The sequence below is a fragment of the Lutjanus erythropterus genome, chromosome 5 (genome assembly GCF_056507025.1).
Source record: "Lutjanus erythropterus isolate fLutEry1 chromosome 5, fLutEry1.hap2, whole genome shotgun sequence".
NCBI lineage: Eukaryota > Metazoa > Chordata > Actinopteri > Lutjaniformes > Lutjanidae > Lutjanus > Lutjanus erythropterus.
The window spans coordinates 14,078,347-14,100,372 of NC_139321.1; positions in this window are offsets into that span (position 1 = coordinate 14,078,347).

The window sequence follows — 22,026 nt, forward strand, 5'->3', positions numbered from 1 at the left end:
TGGCTGGAAAATGACAGGTAAACAAATCATAGCAAAATGGCAAAATTCTGGGAGCATTTCACCCTCAACACAGCAAAGAAAAGAATAACCTGCAAGATTTCTGAGGTAGACCTTGCTTATCATGGGAGCATTTCAATAATACATGAACATTTGAAGAGGAGCCACACTGGACATGTGGACATGTGTCTTGACTGTAATGTATTAACCTACGAAGCTGGACATGGTTGAGTCTCCTTCTGTAATATTCAACGAGCACATTTTACATTAAGCAAAATTTCTTTTTTTGTTGACTGCCGTGTAGTCTGTCACCTCAAACAAAATTATCTTTGCACTTATTTTTTTCCAACTGGAGCTCAGTAAAGTTTTTCATGGTTCTCTCCTGCAACTTGATTGGATGTTATTGAAACAGGTCAAACAAAGTAAATATGGGGAACTAAGTGTTGACTTGCTGAGAACAGAATTGCGTTATCATGAGTTGGATTAATGCTCTATGGATATGTCAGTATGGATCATGAGGACAGGTCACTTGAGAGCAGAATGGTGGAGCAGAAGTGTCCAGGGACTATAACACCAATGTCAAATAGATCTAAAATTTCCACTTCTCAAAGCTCCATACTATCAACTTCTCCACCCCAACCAAGTTGCTAAGTTTTTAGATGAATTAGAGCTTATTGCCAGAGGTGGCCAAAGTAAGACATCATCTCTACTTTGTGCTGTTGATCTCACAGTCGCATCGTGAACAGCTAAATGCAGTTTTGCACTTCTGTTGATGCTTCCCCTTGCCAACATCATCATTTGCAATATTTTTGTCCAGCATCTTGAGTATAGGCTGATCAAAGCCCTACCACAAGGATTGTGGCTGAGTGGTTTAAGGTGTTGGATTAGGACTCTATTTCCCCTGGACGCACACGTTTAAATTCAACCACGTGGATTTAACATTATTCATGTAATGTAGTCAGTAGCTATGGTTCTAATCAAGGCTCCTGAACACAGGTACTTGCAGGGACTGATGAGGGGTTAAGGTCTGTGGTACTATTTACTTGCAAAATAGTTGCCTTTTGTCATTCTACAGTTCCTCACTTTCAGTCTTAAAAGCACTCTAATTCTTATAACAAGCTGAACCTTCAGACGAAATTTGGCACATTATTTTCAAGTAAGAAGAGCATTTGCCAATCTGGTCCACCTTTTGCAGCTCTACTTCAGTTAGCATGTTTTGTTTTTTGTTTACTGTTCTTAATAAATTCTGTCAGCCACAGATACTGGGCACAAAGTATTTCAAAGCAGATTGCCGCAACAGAAGTGTGCTGGACCCACGACCCACAGGGTGATGGATCGAAACCATCCTCTGTTGTGTGTAACTTTCTCAATCCAGCTATCTTCCATGTTGCAACATTTTAGCACAGATTGCTGTAAGTAACACTGCTTCGCCCCATCCTGCTAAAAGAAGAGAGGATTTCTTTAAACAAAGCATGCAAAATAACAATTCCACTACTGGATGGGGGCCACCACTCATCTCAACTGTGCTGTCATTTGTTTAACAAGGTATCACAATCAATCAGACCCTTGTTTCATGCAACAGCTTCAATGATACTAAATGGTCAAAGCAACACAACAGGCTGCGACTACAATCAGTGTGTGTTTGTGTGTGTGAGAGGGAGGTGACAGACAGAAGGTGTGAAGTACTGTACGTATAAATTAATGTGTGAATACATTATATCTGTGCAGGCAGAGAAAGACACAAACAATGTGCGGAAGTGTTCTTTTGAGTGGAGTTTTACTTTATAGTCATATGTTTGTGTGGCCATTTATGCATTTTCATGTGTGTGCATGTGCCCTGTGCGTTCTTTGTGGAGGTGTGTGTTTCCGAGTCAACGTTTTCTGTACCTTTAAGCGAGCGTGTGGGTGTGAAGTGTTGTTTATCTCTGATATAACCTGCTGTCTCTCTAGTCGGTTCCAGTTAAAACAGCTGCAGGTAGGATGATACATTATGCTACTGAGATCCTTCATTGTTTCCTCTCTTTTTCTCTGTTTCTGTGTGTTTTATAGTATGGTGTCCTCATCCGCAGCATAGGCAGCAGTAGGAGTAGGAGGTTAGGTGCTGGGAGAATGTTGAGGTTGTGAGATTGTAGTTGAACATTATTTTTTCCCCAAGACTCCTCTGCACTCTACCGTGAATGATGTGATGTGACCCATTCATCTGTACCTACCTGTTTGCTCACAGCAGCTGGGCGACCCCCTATCCGATCACAGCACAGTAGTACTAGTTGATCACGGCACAGCATGGTGGAACTTGGCAGAACAGCACTGGGGAAAAAAATAATGCAGTTGAATGAGTTGTTGTTGAGCTAAATTCTAACACTGGCATGGTAAATGTTTCACAGGTAATGTTTACACTTTTTACCCCTGTAGTTTATTGAGTAAGCATTGTTAGATGGCAGAAAAGACAGACGAGGCTATGGGAATTTCAATAGTTTTATGTGTATTTTAGTACTAGCCAAATTGTTGCAGAAACTCAGTTTTAGTCATAGAGAGCAATGCAATGTTTAGTGGTTATGATGGTTATCATCAATGTCAATCAGTCGGTCCACCAGTTTGATGCACACTGAAATATCTCAACAACCACTAGACAGGTTGCCATGAAATTTTGTACAGACATTCAGTGGTCCCCAGAGGATGTATCCTGATGATGATGATCCCCTAACACAAAAAAAAGGTGATTTCAAGCTGTGCAATTCCTCAAAAACATTGCAACTGATTTATCAGACCATTATTTCCATGTCAGATGGAGATTCACCACTTTTTATGTGGACGTCCAGTCAGTGGTGATGGAACATGTAGTCAATTGAGGTAATAAATGCTGAGTTCTCTACACAAAGATGCACTACATGTGAGTGTGAGTGCTGTGCATAGAGGGTAAGCACATGGTGTCATTGTAAAAAATCCCTGGGTGCAGCCAAAACAGAGAAATAGAGAAGAACTTGGTGAGTTTCACTGCTTGGTTCTGGAGCTGAAACTTTCAACATCTGTACTTCATGATGTTTTGGGCGTTTTTCTTAAATTGACTACAGTTATCACACATAAAAAGTGGTGAATTTTCCCTTCAGTAAACTGACAACAACAGAGGCAACTGTCCACAATATAGTGGACAGTCACAGCATAATTTACTTGCTCTATGCGTCTTTGTTTCTAATAAAGCCACAGTTAATGTGCTCAGTGTTTAACCCACCAACATAAGGCCGATAAGCCCTGATGTTGAATGAACAGCTTCATTAGAGCCAATGATGAAGACTTAAGCTGCTGTGTCACAAGTCATCAGCTTCATGTCGCTGCAGATAAACACTGAAGGGGCACATCTCTATGCAAATTTCATCAATTCTGTAAATAATTAGCAGGATTCTGACATCATGGAAACCTAGTAACTCAAATCTAAAAATGAAAAATACTTTTAATTGTTGGAGGAGTCACACACCTTGTCAATTCAAAAATTTAAATGTGACCTTGCTGACAAAAGGATCTCTTCCACATTCAAGGATTCTTTATTAGATTCGTGTCCCTTGAAGGGTTTTCAAGATAAATATATCATTTTGAAGTGAATCATAAAACCATGGTATAATCACTATAGACAAACACATAAGATCTCAAATCTCAAAGCATTTATACTAATATTTCTTGCAAATCTCAACATTGTGGGACATAGATTTGAGTTGAAACGCCTTTTTTGTTCAAATATTTCTTTTTTCTTCTCCTTTAAAAATTGGTTTGTACCTCAGAAGCTAGACTGTTGCATATGTTTACAGTTAAAAACAAATATAATCTTGACAACATTTTACCAACAAATTGTCACAGGTATTTGTATAAGGAGGACTTTGCAAAACTCATGTTTAAATGAACAGGTCTACAGTCAGACATGAGAAGGCTGTCAAAACAAGCAAAGAAAGCCAGGAACCTAAGAACTGTTAACCCGCTCCACCTCAGCTTCACTGATGTAGACAGGGCTTAAAGGCTAAATTCCACCAGGCGCGGCTGCGTCGAGTTACGGTTGTGCCACATCAGGTAGAGCTGACTGCAGCTGTTCTACACAATGCTTGTGATTCCACCAGCAGTACCAGAAGCAGCTCTCCGCTCCACTTCAAATGTGCGCCAAGTCTATTTTTGAAGAATGCCGCATCAATTAGCACAGAAGACGTCGAACGGGCAGGAAGTCAGACACAGAAAAGCCAGGGAGAATCCAGTTGATTTTCAATAAGACCCTATGCAAAGACAGGAAGGAAACTCTTTAACCACATAGCCCGCTTATTGATGGTAGAAGCACAACAAAATCTGAGCGAGTGAATATAATCAGGTGGGCAAAACTGGTGGTGGTGGGGCTGGTGGTGGACGTGCTGTACTTGGTGGAATCAACCAGTGAGCAAGTCAGGTTAAGCTTTCAGAAAATTAAAGTAACAATAACAACAGCATGAATGTAAGGTGCTCCTGATAGATATCTCTTTTATGTTCATGATGACTTGGCCTTGGATATTACACAAAAAGGACACATAAATGAACACCTAAAGTCAAATAGTTAAATCAATAAAGCCTTCTGAAACAGTCCATATATTGTTGGAATACCGTCACTAACAACATTAGAAGCCCTGTGATTATCAAACTGGCAGTTTGAATTAAATAAAATATGCTTGTATCTTCGGTTTTTAAAATTCATGTCTCTGCAGGCTTGGACCAAGCTATTTACATAAAAAAATAGCTGTCTTTGGTAATTCATCTCATTACACTTCAAAAGTACCTAAAATGCACAGTACATGGGTGTTTTCCTTTTAAATATTAACTAATCTATAGTACAACATTACAACTGTTGTATGTGTACATTATCTGCGTGGGTGGGTAGGTAGATGAAAGTAGGGGAGGAATCAATCCAACCTACACATGTGGGTGAACGAGACCCATGACACCTCCAGAGGGCCAATTAGTGTTCTGTGCTCCCCTACAACCAAACATCATCCATACTAACTCACAGCTTGCTACTTCATCACATCCATGATGCATATAAGGACATCAGTTTCGGATGCTGATCGTGGCGCCAGATTGTGTTCCTGTGTACTGTTAAACAAGAAGCGAGGAATGCACGTTAAAATACAATTTGTGCTTTTACATATTATGTAAAATATTAGTAGCCTGACAGATTCAGTTGATAAAATCACAGCGCATTGCTCTGTGTTGATGGGAACAGATTGCGTCTCGGAGCTGGGGAGCACTGGAGCAACTAACTGTGTCTCTAAAAGCTTTCCATCATCTCTGTCAAAGCAGCTAATTAACAAGACAACAAATAGGGTCTGCAGTAAAGAGGAGAAAGTTTGTTATACAGAGGGAAAACATGATCCAGCTAATATTAAAGTATGGATTGTAAGGATTGATTTGAACACAACAGTCATTAATTACACATGTGACAGGCAGTCATGAGTGTTTACTTAAATATGGATTATTATTCATGGAGTATATGCACATAATAAGAAATAAATCTAAAATATTAACACATATTTAAAGGATAATGCAGTTTTATTATCACTTTAGGGCATTTTCCCCTTTTTGTTATAAGAAAATTGTACTCAATAAGTTAATTACTGAGGTCTGGGAACACAGCTACAGTATCTTCAAGGTCCAATGAATACAACAGTTCAGACGATCCACCAGGTGTTCCAGCCAACAGATGATCCACATTAACTACACATATTTATTTAGGAGTCAAATTCAAATTAAATGCACCCAAAAAACTGTGTGCACAGTTGCAGCAAATATAATTAAAAGTTAAATAGAAATTTGTAAACTTGGGAGCATATTTTGCAAGTTGTTTTTGGGTAATAATTTACTGTTCCAAATAATCTTGGCTAAAATGGGAATTTTTTCAAAATGTCAGAACAAACACATGTCGCCATTTTCTCAGAGCCTGGCAATTAATTTTGTGAGTACAATGTTATATCCAGCACAAATAATGTCCAAAATAAAGAAAAAAATAAATCCCATATTACGTGAAGAATTTACAGCTAAGATTAATGTTCAGAGATTAAATAAAATAATTTTAGATGAAGCTATTCAACTTTGATGAACTTTTTGACCTGACCTGTGAATTTTGCTGAAATACACTATTGACCAGTTACAAAACCCTCTTAAAAGTGCTGATGTCAGAGGAAACAAAGAGGTAAATAGCCAAAAATGACGTAATTTATTGTGTGTGTATCATCCACTTTCAAATAACCCTGCTCTGTAGAGCAAAACTGCTGTATGTATTGATGAACTGAATGTCAAGTTACTGAACAAACAATAATGACTGTCTAGCACTAGCATGCTTCCATATTACCAGGTACAACATTTTGCCAACTAATAGTTTTGATCACCACCGGCTAGGGTTGTTCAATATGTTGCATACTGCTTGGCAGATCCAGGGATTTTCTTAAGAGCAGAGCCATCACTGCAAAAAATTCCATTTGCTGCAAAAACCGTTTTAGTTTAGGCCATTGCATTTGCACTTTATAGGTCATAAAAGTGTTCAATTTGTGAATATTAATTAAGTTATAAACCTTTTTTATTTACCACACAGACTATTTTCTGCAATAATTTAAAATCCCTGTGGCTTTTTGTCGAGGGAAGCAGAGCGATGCTAACTCCCTGACTAGACTTTCAGACTCATAACTGCAGTACTCTATTGTCTACAAAGCACAAGCGTTGAGTGTCTGATACTCAGTTGGTCACTTTGAAATACGCACTCCAGTATTTACTGAGATGCTCTACACCAACTCACACTTTCTACAGACTCCTGGGCAACCAACAACATGCTGACTGTGAATGATTTGTTTGGTTTTGTGGAGATATAATTGGATATAACTGGTTAATATTTACCTGAAACCATTCACGAATCAATTAGTCATGGTAGCAGAGTGGTTTGATGGATCGAGATACAAGAGCTACCATCATTCACAGGTGATGTCAGTTGGAGGTGGGGTCTGCGCAGTCGTGTTGGAGCCCTGAGTTCCCCACCCATACAGCTGGCCAACTTCATCACAAGCTCAGCTGTCAATCACGGCATGAAGCCCTGTTTTGATATCATTAATTAACTGATTAAAGCCAAACCACCGCACACACCAATCTGTATCAGAATTTCCCCTCAAACTAAAGAACAGCTTGTGCTTTCAGGAATATTTGCTGATGGACAACATGTCTTAAAACAAATATTATAAATAATATTTCCATTCAATCCAGAGAGGTTACCACTGTGATAATGAGAATGAAGTAATGTGGGTGGAGAAACGAAAACATGGCAATCAATGGCTGATTAAGGGCAAATTTTGATTTATTGTATGCTGTCCTTTTTCAGATTATAACTGGTAAATGTTTTTCAGACTCTATAATATGAAGAGTCCTTGTGCTGGCAAGCAATAGCAAATGTGCAGACAGAGTTTGGGAGATAAAACTTTATGAAGGATGATTTAATTTAATCCAAGCAGCCTAGCCTATCTTGTGTTAGTTTTTTTCTTTTATTTATCTTTAAATTCAGCTAATTTAGTGAGCATATCCATCATATTAGAAGTGGATGACACCGTTTTCTAATATCTGGTATTACCGAATAGAGGGACAATATTGAGTGAGCAAACAGTTCAAGTAGTCTAAACCTACACACAGGAAAATGCAATATGCCACATTATGAAAACACCTGTCATTACTTCAGACATGCCTGATGCTCCTTTGGCAAACTTTAGGAAATCATCAACACCTTATTACTCCTAATCTTTTGGTTGCACAAGACAGATGGAAGACAGAGAATGCAATTTATCGCTGCTATTATTGCAGTCATGGTGCAAACAAAGTTTTTCTTTTCCTCAAAGTGTCAATTATAGAATCATTAACAGAGCAAAGATGCCTCTAGCTGTTGTGATAGTTTCCACTTTTGTTTGGATTTGACACAGTGATGTGCTGATGGTGTATAATTAACTTCTGAATACATCTTCTTCATTAATTAACAAGGCTACAGTATTACACTGCCTATATGTATCGATGCACTGCTTTTTAGCTGTGAACAGCAGATTTATAACTCACTCTGTCTATTGGTTGGCCCACAAAAATTTCCACACCCATTGGCAGCCAGTTTTACCCCTGAGGGGCTTAAATTAAACAGCATGGAGGTCAAGTGTGTTTGTGTGTGTGTGTGCATGTGTGTGTTTTTGTTCAGGCTAATTGCTAAAAGGGCATGGAGATGGGAGTAGTCTATCAAAAAAGGTGCATAGTTTCCAAATAGATCACACAACATTCAACGGAAAGGTTGATCATGAGCCAAACTACAGATGTGTTCATGCCAATTGACAAAAAGTAGTGTGTGGCAGTGGGAGTGGCATATAACAAAAAGATACATGACTTCCAAACAGATTCATGTAACGTGACCAGACTTTGTAGGAAGAGACACACACACAGAGGCAGCCATAGACATACATACACCGTTTTGCTGCTTCCCCTTTAATAAGTCGTGAAGTGGTAGAGTGGTGGAGACACATATGGGAAGCATCATTTAGTGTGTGTGAGAATGCATGAACCTGTGGATGCATATATGCACTTTTTTATGTTTTTGGTTGCATTTGTCTCAGCGACCCGATTTTGGATAAGCGGTTGAAGATGGATGGATGGATGGATGCATTTGTTTTGGTTAGACTTTAGCATAAAAAAATGAAGTTAGTTCAGCAGCATAGTATTTAAGGCAGACGATTGGATAGACCCTGTTTAAACTTAAAGGGATAGTTCACCCCAAAATATAAATTCAGTCATTACCGACTCACCCTTGTGCTGATTGAAGGTCAGGTTTAGTTTTGTAGTCCACAAAACACTGCTGGAGTTTCAAGGAAAACAGTGTGGCAGAATATCCCAAATAATGTTAGTGAATGATGATCAGTTTTGAAATGTAAAAAAACAACCAAAAACAACTTTTGTAACAAGTCAAGCAAGCAAGAGGACTGTGTGGCTAGCAAGCTTAACTGACAACAATAGTAGCTAAACACAGGGTGCACTAGCCTTTTCAGCTAATGTTGGCTACCCAGCTGAAGCAAATTTTCTTTAAATAATAGAGCAGTCAGTACAGCTAATGTTACTCATCATATAGACTACAAATTGCTCCATTATCACTCTATTAATTTTGTATTAGCATTAGCAAGAATTTTAGGTACCAAGCAAACACAAAGTAAATTTGCTAATGCTACCTTTTTGGCCACACAAATTGTGGATAAAACTAATGACTACTATTTCAAGACTTATTTCCATTTTGGCTCATCTTATAACAATTAGCACCAATATGTCAGTTTCTACCATTTGGCAAATAAATACTTTAAAAAACCATTAATGAAAAATGAACTTATCCAACGTAAAAAGCAGGTCTGAACTCCTGCATAACTAGTGGAAAATAAACATGTCCTCTCTATCAACCTCTGTCCCTCACAGTCAATAATGCGTGGAGAGTTTAATGATTTCCATGTTTAAATGATTTAATGGTGCAGAGGGGCAGTCATTAGCCTCTTCTTCCCAATTAGTAATGTGTTCTGATATGGAAAATAAATGAAGAGATAAATATGACATGTGTTTACATAGATCCTTCTGTCAATTTTCTGACATTTATGTATAAAGATGTCAATACATAAGCAATTTCACGTGTTTGTAGCATTCGTGCATCCCTCAATACAACATTATTGTGTACTGTGGCCTGAAAAATGTAATAGAGTTGAAATAAACATTTCTGTGTCCCCACAAATTCTGAACACTGCCCACTGTTTAGTGCTCATCTATTATATTAGTTGTCATTAGAATATTGTTCCTGGAGAAATACGTACATTTACATATACATATGTATGTAAAAACAAAAAACAATGAAATTAAAACTTTAAATTAACTAGTAAAAGTTCCTGTATCTTAGTCAGTAATTATAAGACGATGGAGCCAAAAGTGGCTGCGTAACCATGGAAACAGAGACTGTGTGTATGTTGTGGCTGAGCCCATTGTTACTGTGCTTGGCTTTATCTTATTGCTAATTTGATCTCAGCAGCACCACTGTGTTTAAGTTGTAATTTAATTTCATAGGCAGAGGTAGATAACAGTATAATGAATCCACAGGTAAATCATATCTCGGGCTGCTCACAGTTTTCTTCTGAGACATAAAGACTGCAGCAATCTTTTGTATCTGTTGCTATATGGCTGCTTTCCTGTTTTTATCTTCTACCATAGTGTGGCATAACGTCATGCAATAAAGTAATGAATATGTAAAATGCTCCCTTTTTGTTATTAATATCATTCTTTTATTTATATATATTCTTTTATTTATACAGGCCAATATCACAAATTCCACTTTGCCTCAAGGGTTTTTTTTTTAAATGATTGTGCCTGAGGTAACTTGACTGGATCAAATTTTCTGAGACATGACATGACATTCTGCCCTGGTTTCTAAAGCAGTATAAATTTTGAATTTTTAAAATAAACTGGAAATGAAAACTGGCCACAAACTGACACATTCTCCCCCGGCCAGTCACCTAAGGCCTTAGGATGATGCTAGCTTCAGGCGGCAGCTCCGCCATGAGGAAGATGAGTGACTGTGTAGCCACCAGAGGCGCTCTAATGGCTGTAGTAAATATGATCAGAGAATGTGGGGATGAGGCTGGGGTGGATGGATGGGTCAGACGAACACAGGACTTTCACCCAGGAGACCGGAGCTTGTTTCCCATTTGCAAGCCAAAGTTGAGGAGAGTTATTTTAATTTTAGTATTAAAAAGACCTACGAACTTTGACTAAGGAGCGTTCAATTGTTTTTTGTAATTTCCTGAAAAATAACAGTTACATGCATAAAAGGGTGCTGCCTGACCCCGGTGATATATAACATTTTTATTTTAACCCAAATTACGATACTTTCTTAAATCTAAACAAACTGTTGCTGTTTCACATTAACATTAACTTTTAACATAACTTCCACCACGTGTGGTCTGGTGCATCTGTTGCCAAGACACTCCACCAGTCATTATCATCATATCAGTCATCAGTCACACCAAACCAGAATTTTACAAGGTAAAAAGGTTTACAAGGTCATATATTATTTTGGTCCTAGTTACCCTCTCGTTTATGTATAAGGATGTGTTGCCTCTTCAGTCATACTATTTGGTGGTCAACAATAAAACACCAAGTAATGTAAAAAAATTTCAAGCTTTATATTACACATTTTATATGTACTATGCATGAACAAATATTTCATTATTTTTGTTTGCCAAAAAGTCATTCAGACAAACAAAGAACTGTATATTCAGTATGTGATGTTACATATATGATGTATGTTTGGAGTCAGTTTGCCCGAGGTCTGGCTTTGGTTACATCTCTTATGGAAGAATTGTTATAAAGCTCTGATAACAAAAATCCTAAGAGATTTATTTGGGATTTGGGAGGGTAGTAGCGCTCTGTAAAAAGAGCAGATTAAAAGATTAGATTAAAATCTTTTTTTTTTTCATTTTCTTTCTTTTCTTTTCTGTTTTTTTTAACTGCTGGGATCTTCTGCAATGGACTTCTGACCTCTTTTTACATGTCATCTCAAAATCATGTTTGTAAGCAACGCAGATCATATCAGTTAAAAAATGTCAAGTTGTATTGAGCTGATAAAACAATGTTGCACTTTCTTTTCAATGATCTAAAAGTATTAAAATAGTGAAATACACAACACATCCTCATATCTACACAACAGCCAATGACTCCTAAAACATATAACGGGTGCAGGCAGGGGTGGGATTTTTTTTTTTTAAACTGGACCCGTGCAGGACTCTGCTACTTCTCTCCCGTTTCAACCTGCCATTAAGCCTTTAGTTCAGCCTTGATAACTGACATATTGACCACATCATGAATACAGTGCTTGAATGCTAATTTTTAGGGGTGTAACGATTCACTCATGCAACCGATGCATCGGACTTCAATGTATAAGACACGAGTGCATCAGTTCAGACAGCCTGTATCGGTAAAAAGCTGAACATGAATTGGAAAAAAATCGATGCAGCACTAGTGTATGGATACATCTCATTAGGACGCGCATATGTTTAATTTTTGGCATCAGGGAGCTGCCGCTGCAACTTTCCTCCTTTTTCTCTCTCCTCCTGCCTCTGCCTGCACCGCCTGCTGCACGCTCACACAAAACAAACGCTCCCTCCTCCCTCTCCTATGTCTCCTCTTCATTCCTTTAAAACAGACCGCGCTGAAAACAGCAACACATGTGACATTGTACTGCGTCTCACCACCAAATTTTCACAACGCGCGAGTGTAGAATAAGTTTGGGTTTTATAAGAAAGATGAGAAACACTGCTGCAGATCATTGATGCAAAACGTGTGTGACAGCGGAGTACAGAGCCACGAGTCTGACCCACAGAGACGTCATGTCACTGTGAGAGCAGGTAACACGGAGCGTCACTGTTCCTCCACACTAATCAAAACCACAGCACTCTTCATATGAAACAGAGCAGCAGATCATCTTACTGCAAAAATACTAATATTTTACACAGTTTTAAAATTTGTTCACAGATTCTCATTTAGACCACAGTACCTCATTTACACACGAGACTCGTAAAAAGATGTTAACACCAATGTAATGTCTCCTTCTGTCTCTACTGTTACTATATTTAGCAAAACTATCAGGATTTGTTTTTGCAACTAATAGCACTCTACAAATGTAGCATTATTTGAATCAAAATGTAAAGATTCACGCTTTGAATTGTCTTGTATTTCATCGAATCGTTGGCCATTTAAAAATGTATAAGACATATCGTATCGTTTAACATGTATTGAGATACGTATCGAATCCGTCTCAGTCAGTGAGATACACACCCCTACTAATTTTACATAGTTATTATCTAACAGTGGTCAATAATCAGTTTGGTGTATTATTTCTGTAGACTATCAAAACTAAAGTGAGAAAACAAAATAATTAAAGTCCTACTGCTGGAGGAAAAGGCGTATGTAAGTGAGAAAATGTATTGATAATAATAATAATAATAATAATAATAATAATAATCATCATCATCATAACAGGTGAATGTAACTTTGAGGGTCAACTCTAATGGTTTATTTCAAATGTGTTGTTGCAGGCCCACTCTCTTTGCCACAGCCTGACAGCGTGTGTGCATGTTAAAAAAGCAGAAACGATCATCAGGTTTAAAAACTGCATGTCGTAAATCTGTGCAATCTACGTGGGAGAGGAAATGAACAAAACAAACACATTAAATGTATGTGTGTGGGAGTGCGCGCGTGCTGGTGTGTGTTTGTCGGAAGTAAACAGCAGATTTAAGTCTGGGCTCAGTCGTCTTGGGAGAGATCTCATGATTAAAAAGAGAAAAGCCTCTTTAAGAGGGCAAAGCTGAGGGTCTTGTGTGTGCGTGTGGCGTGTTAACCTGAGACTTCGATAGTTGTCTGCTTCATGTCAGGATGCCATTAGAGTTTGTCCCATTGGAGGATGGTCACTGACACCACTTAGATTGTGCTTTTAACCTTTGTAGGCAGTCAAACACACACACACACACACACACAAACACACACACGAACATGCTCTCTTTATCTTCTTTCTCTTCCAATCTTTTTGTGGTTCCTGTATTATTCCTGCTGTGCATATTGGCTGTGATTAGATGGTTTTTTAAGTTATCCCAAAGTAATGATGAGATGATGAGATGGTGCAAAAAATATTTAAATTAATTAATAACATTATAGGTAAATCAAAACTAAAGCAATACCTCAGGACTCATAGATACACAAACCAAGTGATTATAGTAATTGTTTCAGCTGAACTTTAGGAAGTATTTTAGCAAGGAAAGAAGCTGAAAAAAATGAAGGTGAAGGTGTTTCTTCATGGCCAGTATGGTGGGAAGGAAGAGTTAAAGTGATCTGGCCTTAAATTGTGTTAACATGTGTACAGGCATGTGAGTAGTGTTTTGAAAAAAAGTGAATTTGTTCTTTAATTTAATCCATTTCATCCCTGGCAGAGGCTTGATGCTAAAAGAAATCAGATTTTGTTTTTAGGTCTAATAAGGCCACGCCACAACAACAAAGGCAATTTAATTGTTTTGAAAGAGAGCACAGAGGAATTTTTGTGATTTTTCTCAATTTTTTAATGTCCTTCTCACTGTGTTTTCTTTTAAATGTCTGTGTTTGTACTGTGTTTTAGTTTTTTTTAAGTATGTCACCTCGCATTTTGATTCCCAGAGAAACATTTTTTTCATTACGCCTTGCAGAAATGTATGAAAAAGTGGATTTGATTTGACTGACACACACAAATACAGTATTACCCAGTTCATTGGGTTACTGCGTTGATATGATGCACATAACATGATGTGGCATAACATTACATGATGTCAGAATCAATCACATTAAATGAAAAGTCCAACATTTTTGAAGTTGGGCTGCATTAGGTATTGGTCCAAACTCACCGTCTTACCAACAGTAGACATGCCCCCAGAGGTACCTGTGTGGGAAACTTCAGGTAACCTAAGTTTGTGTTATTGTGTGACTTTGGTTAATCCATATTGTCCATTTAAAACACAAAGTCACACAATAACCCAAACAAACACCTCCTGGGTTCTGCATAGTAAATATATTGTTTTTACCAAAAGGTGCCTGGAGGCTTGGTGGTGGCTTTATGGCTAGAGAACTGGGCTGGACATGCTGACCGCCAACTTAAAGTAATGCACTGGTTATCGATAAGTACTGCATACAACCCCACTTCAAATCACCTTTCATCATCACTTTGAACCATCCCCCTAATGGCCACAATGTATAATGTAATGTACCTTTATTTCTTGCTATGCCTTTTATAAAGCATTTAAAATGTGTATATTGTTGTGTAAATATTATGTACAGATGAGAGGAAGAATCACGAGCCTGATCACTCCATCTAAGTGCACTATTTTAATCTCATTTAGGCTAAAATGTCCTGTATTATTTTCCTGATAAAAGGAAATAAAAACAATTAGATGGGCTGTTAACTCAGCAAAAATACATTTATTTCTCAGTTCTTAGGTTTTAACATGTGTATATATTTTTAATTAAACATCAAGATAATATAGAGTGATGTAAAAATGAGTCATGCATAAATGAACTCTTCCCAGGATTTATTGATAAGGTTTATTGTGAACCGGGTTGCGGTGGCTTGTCATTTTTAAAAAGTGGGTCCCAAGAAAAAAAAAGGTAAAGTCAGCTTGACTCTGCATATATATAACATGACACAGAACATTTTAATGGCTGCTCTCAACCTTTTTGGCTTGTGACCTTTGAAGAGGCCTGAATATCTATAAGTATCCACTATTTCACAAGAAAAGAGCAAAACGGAGAGAGTAGAAACTTGTCAGGCCTTTTATTTAGCTTTCCTGAAGATCCCTCACCACAAATCCATGGATATTACCACAAGCACTCTACATTTACAGCCATGTTATGAGACAATATAAAGTGTTGGCGACTTAAACTGCTTTCTAAGGCTTTATGGAGCACTGTTCACCAGGGCATGAAACTGATGTACCTCTACATGGGGGCTAGTTACATTCATCACCCGGCTAAACCCAATACAAGCATTTCAGTCCAACAACAAACATTCAACAGTTCATACATCACACGTTTTAGTTCTTAGGAATGTAAAGTCGAGAAGCAGCAGAACAGTTTTTTCAATCACCTTTATTGTACAGTGACACCCAGGAGGACCTTTAATCATCGTTAATGTTAAGAGTGACAGCCTGAAGTGTGCTTAATCATCTTAAGTCTGGAATCTACACTATAGGGAGAGTTCAGAGAGTTCTTCTCCCTCCCTCAGCCTGAAGTCTAGACAGAGACATTGTCAAGAATCCTCCATCACCCACAAAAGGCTAATGCAGACTTCAGAGAATGTGGTCTCTGACATTTTACAGCTCAGACACTGTGTGTGTGGTAGTGCTGCTGCTGCAAACAGCACCATGTGGTGGAGGATTTCAGGTGTGGAAGGGTTTTTTTCTTTCACTCTGTCAAAAGGGAAACTGAGGAAAAGAAAGAGGTGGTTGGCGCAGGCCATTAGAGCTACTGGGCAGATGAGGGAAGTTGATGCAGAAGTGTTTTACTCCGCTCATGTCTGCTCAGTGTTTTGACAACCCGGTTCATCGTATTCATTTGTGCATCAATCACCGGCGTGTTGCATTAGACCAAAGGCTGTTTTCTTGCTACTTGATGTCGCCCACTCACCAGGAGAGACTCTTAAATAACAGACGAATCCATCAACTCATATCTCATATCCAACAATCAAAACTTTTGTGTGTGTTTATGTCTTGTAACATCCAGGACCAAACTTTTTCACTTGAGACCAGATAAGGCATGATGTTGCAATGTACCTTCAGCTAGGGGAAAGTCCATGCTTTAAATTTCAATATAAAACCTGCTTTAATTGATTTTATTTTTGGCCAGATGCTTTTGGCTGTACTCTGCAAAATTATGGTTTTCATATGGATTCACTGATGTTGATACCAGCATCAAGTACTGGCCTGATACTGTGCTCATGTACTCGTACTCATAAAACTACTCCAATACTTCCACACTCGATACCACGTCACAAAAAATAGCTGCTTCAACATAAGCACTTTGGTAAAACATCTAATGAACCAACATGGCATGGTTGTGCCGTCATTTTCAGCAAGAGACAACTGCATCCACTAGTGACTGCAGCAAAATGCTGTAAAGTACTGTCCAACCTGACAAAACTTCAGCCTGCATCTGTGCTCGGCAACTGCCTGTTAAATTATTTAACAGTTCATGTAAAACTGAAAGAAATGCACAGAGTTCGCCTGTAGACCACAGCCGCTGTCCAGTAAGTCTCGCCGGGCGCAAACTAGCTGAATGCCTCAGTTAATTAATCTGAAGACGAAGGGAAAAAAAACACCACTGCCACAAGTCTGTACCCCTCTATTCTTGACTGTTAGTGTACTGGAGTCCTTCTGACTGTTTGTAACAAGTGAGTAACTTCTCTTTGTATACTCTTATGAATTATCCTGTTAATCACCAAAACGGCTCTTGGGTTCACAGCAGCGTAAACACTCAGGTAAACATTATCAGGTAGGAACTAATTCCCTCTTAGGCAGGGATGAACAAAGAGGCAACTTAAATTCTACACTTGTAAATGCATATGACATGACAGTTCAAGTGCTGCAACTGATAATTAAATAATTATGATGTTACAATTTATTTGTTACATTTAGAAAGTGAAGAACACAATGTATCATCTGATGAAAGTAAAACATGTTTAATATAATTTTAATAACTGTTATTGCATTAACTATTTGTATCAGTATTCAGTATCAGCAAGTACCCAAATTTAAATACTTGTACTGAAAAAAGTGGCATTAGTGCATTTCTAGCTCTTCAAAAGGATCCTCTTTATTTAAGGGATAGATCTTTGTGTTATTTTATGTGTTTTTTTCATTGGTTCTTCATTGTATTGGAGTTATTTAGTGGCGATTATGTGGCATGCAGATGGTCTTTAAGTCTTTTAACTTGGAACCCTGCAGAATCCCGGTTGCTGCATGTATAACAATGTGTGTATGACAATATGTCTGTTGCTCACAAATGCCTTCGGTGTTTCTAGATTTTTAGTTTGGATCTGCAACTTATTTTAAGGTTTTTGGGCTCTATGCTCCCCTCTATAGAGACAGACTTTATGTTTGTGTTTTGCCATTGGAATTACTTTGGGCTTCTCTGAAGATAACATTTTTTAACACCTTACTTGTGGTGAACCACCTTTTAACAATGAGTAGCACTGTCAAATGGTCATTTTCTGGTTAGGTTTAGGTACAAAAACTACTACTCATAGCACAAATATCATGGGACAAAAGTCAACAGCCCAGAGCATCTTATATAGCTGCGGATGGGTTAAGATTGAAGTCACAAGCCTGGTGCTCCAGTTTCAGTTGTGAATGTCTGTATGAGTCACAGAGAGGCACTGACAAGCATTTTTTTTTTGTACACCCATACACGTAGTCTGGATTCTATACACTCTTTTATATAAATGAGACCTGGGCATGCTCTTTATTCTGAAATTTAATTCAATTCAAAAGAAAAGAAAGATACTAAATGTCTAGGAGTTATGAAAATATGAGAGATATTGGAGTCTCTTAATCGTCCAGTGAACAGACATGTGACTGTAACCTCTGACTGAAGAGGGGAAAGAAGTTAAAGTCTTTTAAACAAATTGGGATGAAATCAAAGATGATCTCCAAAATGTAACAGGTTATTCAAAATTCAAAATCACCAGAAATGACTCTGCGGTCTCTGACCACTGACACTGTGCTGAGACAGAGTGCAAACTAATAAGACTAGTTCAGATTTATTTTGAAATTAGTGTGATTTATGCAGCAAAATAGTTTTATATCACTTTTTTTTTTTTTTTACTGTGTATGACATCAGTAAACTAAAGCTTTCCTGGTGTTGTGGGTGGAGGTGATTCAGAGGTTCAGCTATCATCTCTGTGGCTTTGAAGTGATTCCTCACAAACCAAAATCACCAACGGATTCCGGTTTGAAAGGGCTTAACAGCAGGGAAATAGACGAATCCCAGGCGAGTAATTTGGCTGATTCTGGCTGAAAAAAACAGGTTGTGTAATTATTTATAGGCCTCGCCTTGCGAAACTTTAAAGCACCGATACTGACTTTTTTTGTTCTGTTTCACAACTTGTACTTTGTGTTTCTTGGACAAGCTTTATTTTCCAGATTGTCCCTGTGGAAATAACACCAGCACCACAGAGAACAGGAGCCCCGGGGGACGAGACAGCAGTGTAACACTTTGGAGATTTTACACCATGTAGTGCAGAGGGTGCTACTTTGTCCCCTCACTGCTGCCACAGTGTGAGCTTGTCAAAGGGCCCCAACAGTGCTGTCTTATGCATCCATCTTCGTTACAACTCATGTCTCACACACACACACACACACACACACACAAACTCTCTCTCTCTCTCTCTCTCTCTCTCTCTCTCTCTCTCTCTGCGCGTTTTTTTTTCTCATGTTCTTCCACACAAACACAATGGTGTCAGGATCTAAGCCTGTCTGCTAAGCCTGCTGCTCTTCTTTTCCATCAAAAACACCAACCGCACACACTTGTTAAAGTACAGACACGTGAGAATAAAAAGCAAGCCTGTCTTTACCTTTGAGTGTCTGCAGCTCTAAAACGATTACAGTTAGGTGGGTGAAAATGAGAAAATCCGAAAGGTAAAATCCATTTGGTGTCTTTTCATAGATGCAGAGCAGGTCATTCATCATCTCCTTATCGCATTGTGGGACGTTGGGACACCCACATTTCTGATGTCAGCTGAAAACTCTTTATTTCCACCTCACCTGGTCTCAATTCACTTTCAGCTGACTTTCAGGAGGCACAGTTGAAAATGTCAAATGAAACTACATTTCACGCAATAATGATGGAGCCCTCACTTTCAGCAGCTCCCCGCAGTTCTGATAGAAGTTTTGTAATCTGAAGAAAAGGAATCTGATGAACTCACTGACTTGAAAGTAAATTGACTGTGCAGGAGCAGACTTTGTAAGGCCAAAAAATAATAAGTCGTCGAGTTTGGAAGTTGACACCGGTGCATTTTTTTAAAATTAAGACAAGTGTTACTCTGCAGGGTGATATGAAAGGACGCATAAAACTTTTACTCTGTTGATACTTATTCCAATACCAATAAGTGCCATCTACAGGGTGTCCACTGGGTTTTATGCCCCCAGAATTAAAGATGGGGGTGTCATGCTTCCAATCCTTAGGCAAACCAGAATAAAACACAATTGTAAAAACCCCTCAGAGTAATGAATTACAATAGCATTTGAAAAAGCCACAGACCACAGACAATAAACTTGGCATTTCATCCTGGCAGCTGTAGTGAAGTTTAAGCTGTGTTCATTATAATGTTGATTAATGTTCAAATGGTGTTCTTCTGCCTCAATAATTATTACCAGATAACTCACTAAAGCAGACAAGTCTGGAAGCCTCTTTGTTGGATTTCGTACTGCCTGAAATATGAGCAATGTGTTTTGACGGTAGCCAAAAATTACACCAAAAAACTTATACAAGTGTACCTGAAATTCATCAGGATCATATGCTTTTGTTCCCAGGATTGAAAAGGTCTCTTTTTCAGGAAAAATATTCATCCTTATTTCTCACCACATGACACGATCAAACATTACATAAACTGACATTTAATCCGGAAAGCAAACAGATTTTGAGGGACACATTACAATATATCAATGATTATAATATGGTATTTGAATGTAATTACGGTGTCAGAGTTGCTGGCTTATGTGGTTTGGGTGTCTTAGCAATAGCTTATACTTGTTCATACTATGAATACAAAATCACTACACTGCTGCACTGGCAGTAACTGCACATGCTTGTAAAGTGCATCACATTATCTGTGATATTTAAGCTGAAATGATCACAGGGACGACCCTCTCAAGGCACAGCCAGGGGGATGAGAGAGAGTGGTTGGGACCTTATAATTTCTTGTCTGCTCTATGCGGGGGACTGTGCGCACTGGGGTGGTTTGCGGTCAAGGATGAGGCAGGAGAGGTGGTTGGGATGAGAGTCGGCACCTCCAAGTCTGTGGCAATGGGTCTCTGCTGAAACAACGGCAGATAGCTACAGGCTGGGAGTGAGTTGATGGCCCAGACAAATGAACTCAAGTATCTCAGGGTCTTGCTCATGTTTCTCTAAATTTCTTATTATAATCCTTAATTCTCTACCCCTGTGTGTAACAAATATATTTACAAAACAAACAATAAATACATTATGATACATATGGTGTTATGGAATGGTTTCAGATTGTCGTGTAGGGTTGCTATGAGTTTTTCTAAATTCGCATGGTCTGTTAGCAGATTGAGCCATTGTTTTTTTTGATAATTTTGTGCTGTCTTTCCAGGTAAGAAAGTTTTTTGGCTACATACATTGCTATTAGGGGGGAAGTTTGGAGATGCTGTGGGACTGTGAGTGAGGAGAGATCGCCCAACAGTGGAATAGAAAGGGAGAGAGGGATGCTGAGGTTGAGGACCTTGGACAGCTCTCCCATGACCTCTGACCCAAACCGCTGAACCGGTGTGCAAAACCAGAATGCATGAAAGTGACTGTCTATTGCAGAGGGACAGTGTGTTCAGGTGTTGCTGGCAGTGAAGCCCATAAAGTGCATTTTGTGGTTGGTGATGTGTATTTTGTGTGGGACATTACATTGAATTAGCTAGTGAGTTTTTGAGTTGAGTGACACGGAAAATGTATTATTACATATGGCTTGCCAGTTATTGTCTGATTGATGTTTGATCAAGTCTGATGTCCATTTGTCTACTGGGATTGAAACAGTATTGTTAAGGTGAGAGAAGATTCTATATATCTGTGATAGTAGTTTTAGGGTGGAAAGAACAGTTTTATTAATAAGGTGTGAAGTTGTCAAAGTTATGGATGATGGTTTTCTTTCAGCTGTATGCACTGGTAGTGACAGTGGTCAGATAAGTTGCATGTTTGAAGAAGAAGAAGAAGAAGGTCAAAGGTCATGAGAAAGCTGCCACTAAAAAAGGTACCCCAGGCTGGTTACCCCTGTCCACCAGTCGCTCTATGTTCCGACCCTCACCTATGGTCATAAGCTTTGGGTAGTGACTGAAAAAAGGAGACTGTAGATACAAGTGGATAAAATGAGTTTCCTCTGTAAGGTTACTGGGCTCAGCCTTAGAAATAGGGTGAGAAGCTCAGATACCTGGAAGGAGCTTGGAGTACAGCTGCTACTCCTTCGTGCTGAAGGAAACCAGTTGAGGTTGTTCCAGCATCTGAGTAGTATGTGTCCTGGATGGTTTTCCAAAGGCCATTGCACACAGGGAAAGACAGTGTCGGTCAGCTCTTCACCATTAGAATCTGTCAAGGTCCAGAGGACACATGAACACGTACACACAGGTGGCCAAAAACAGAACTGCAGTGGGATACTAAGCAGGGCTTTGTGTTAGCTGGATGTAGAAGTAGGTAATA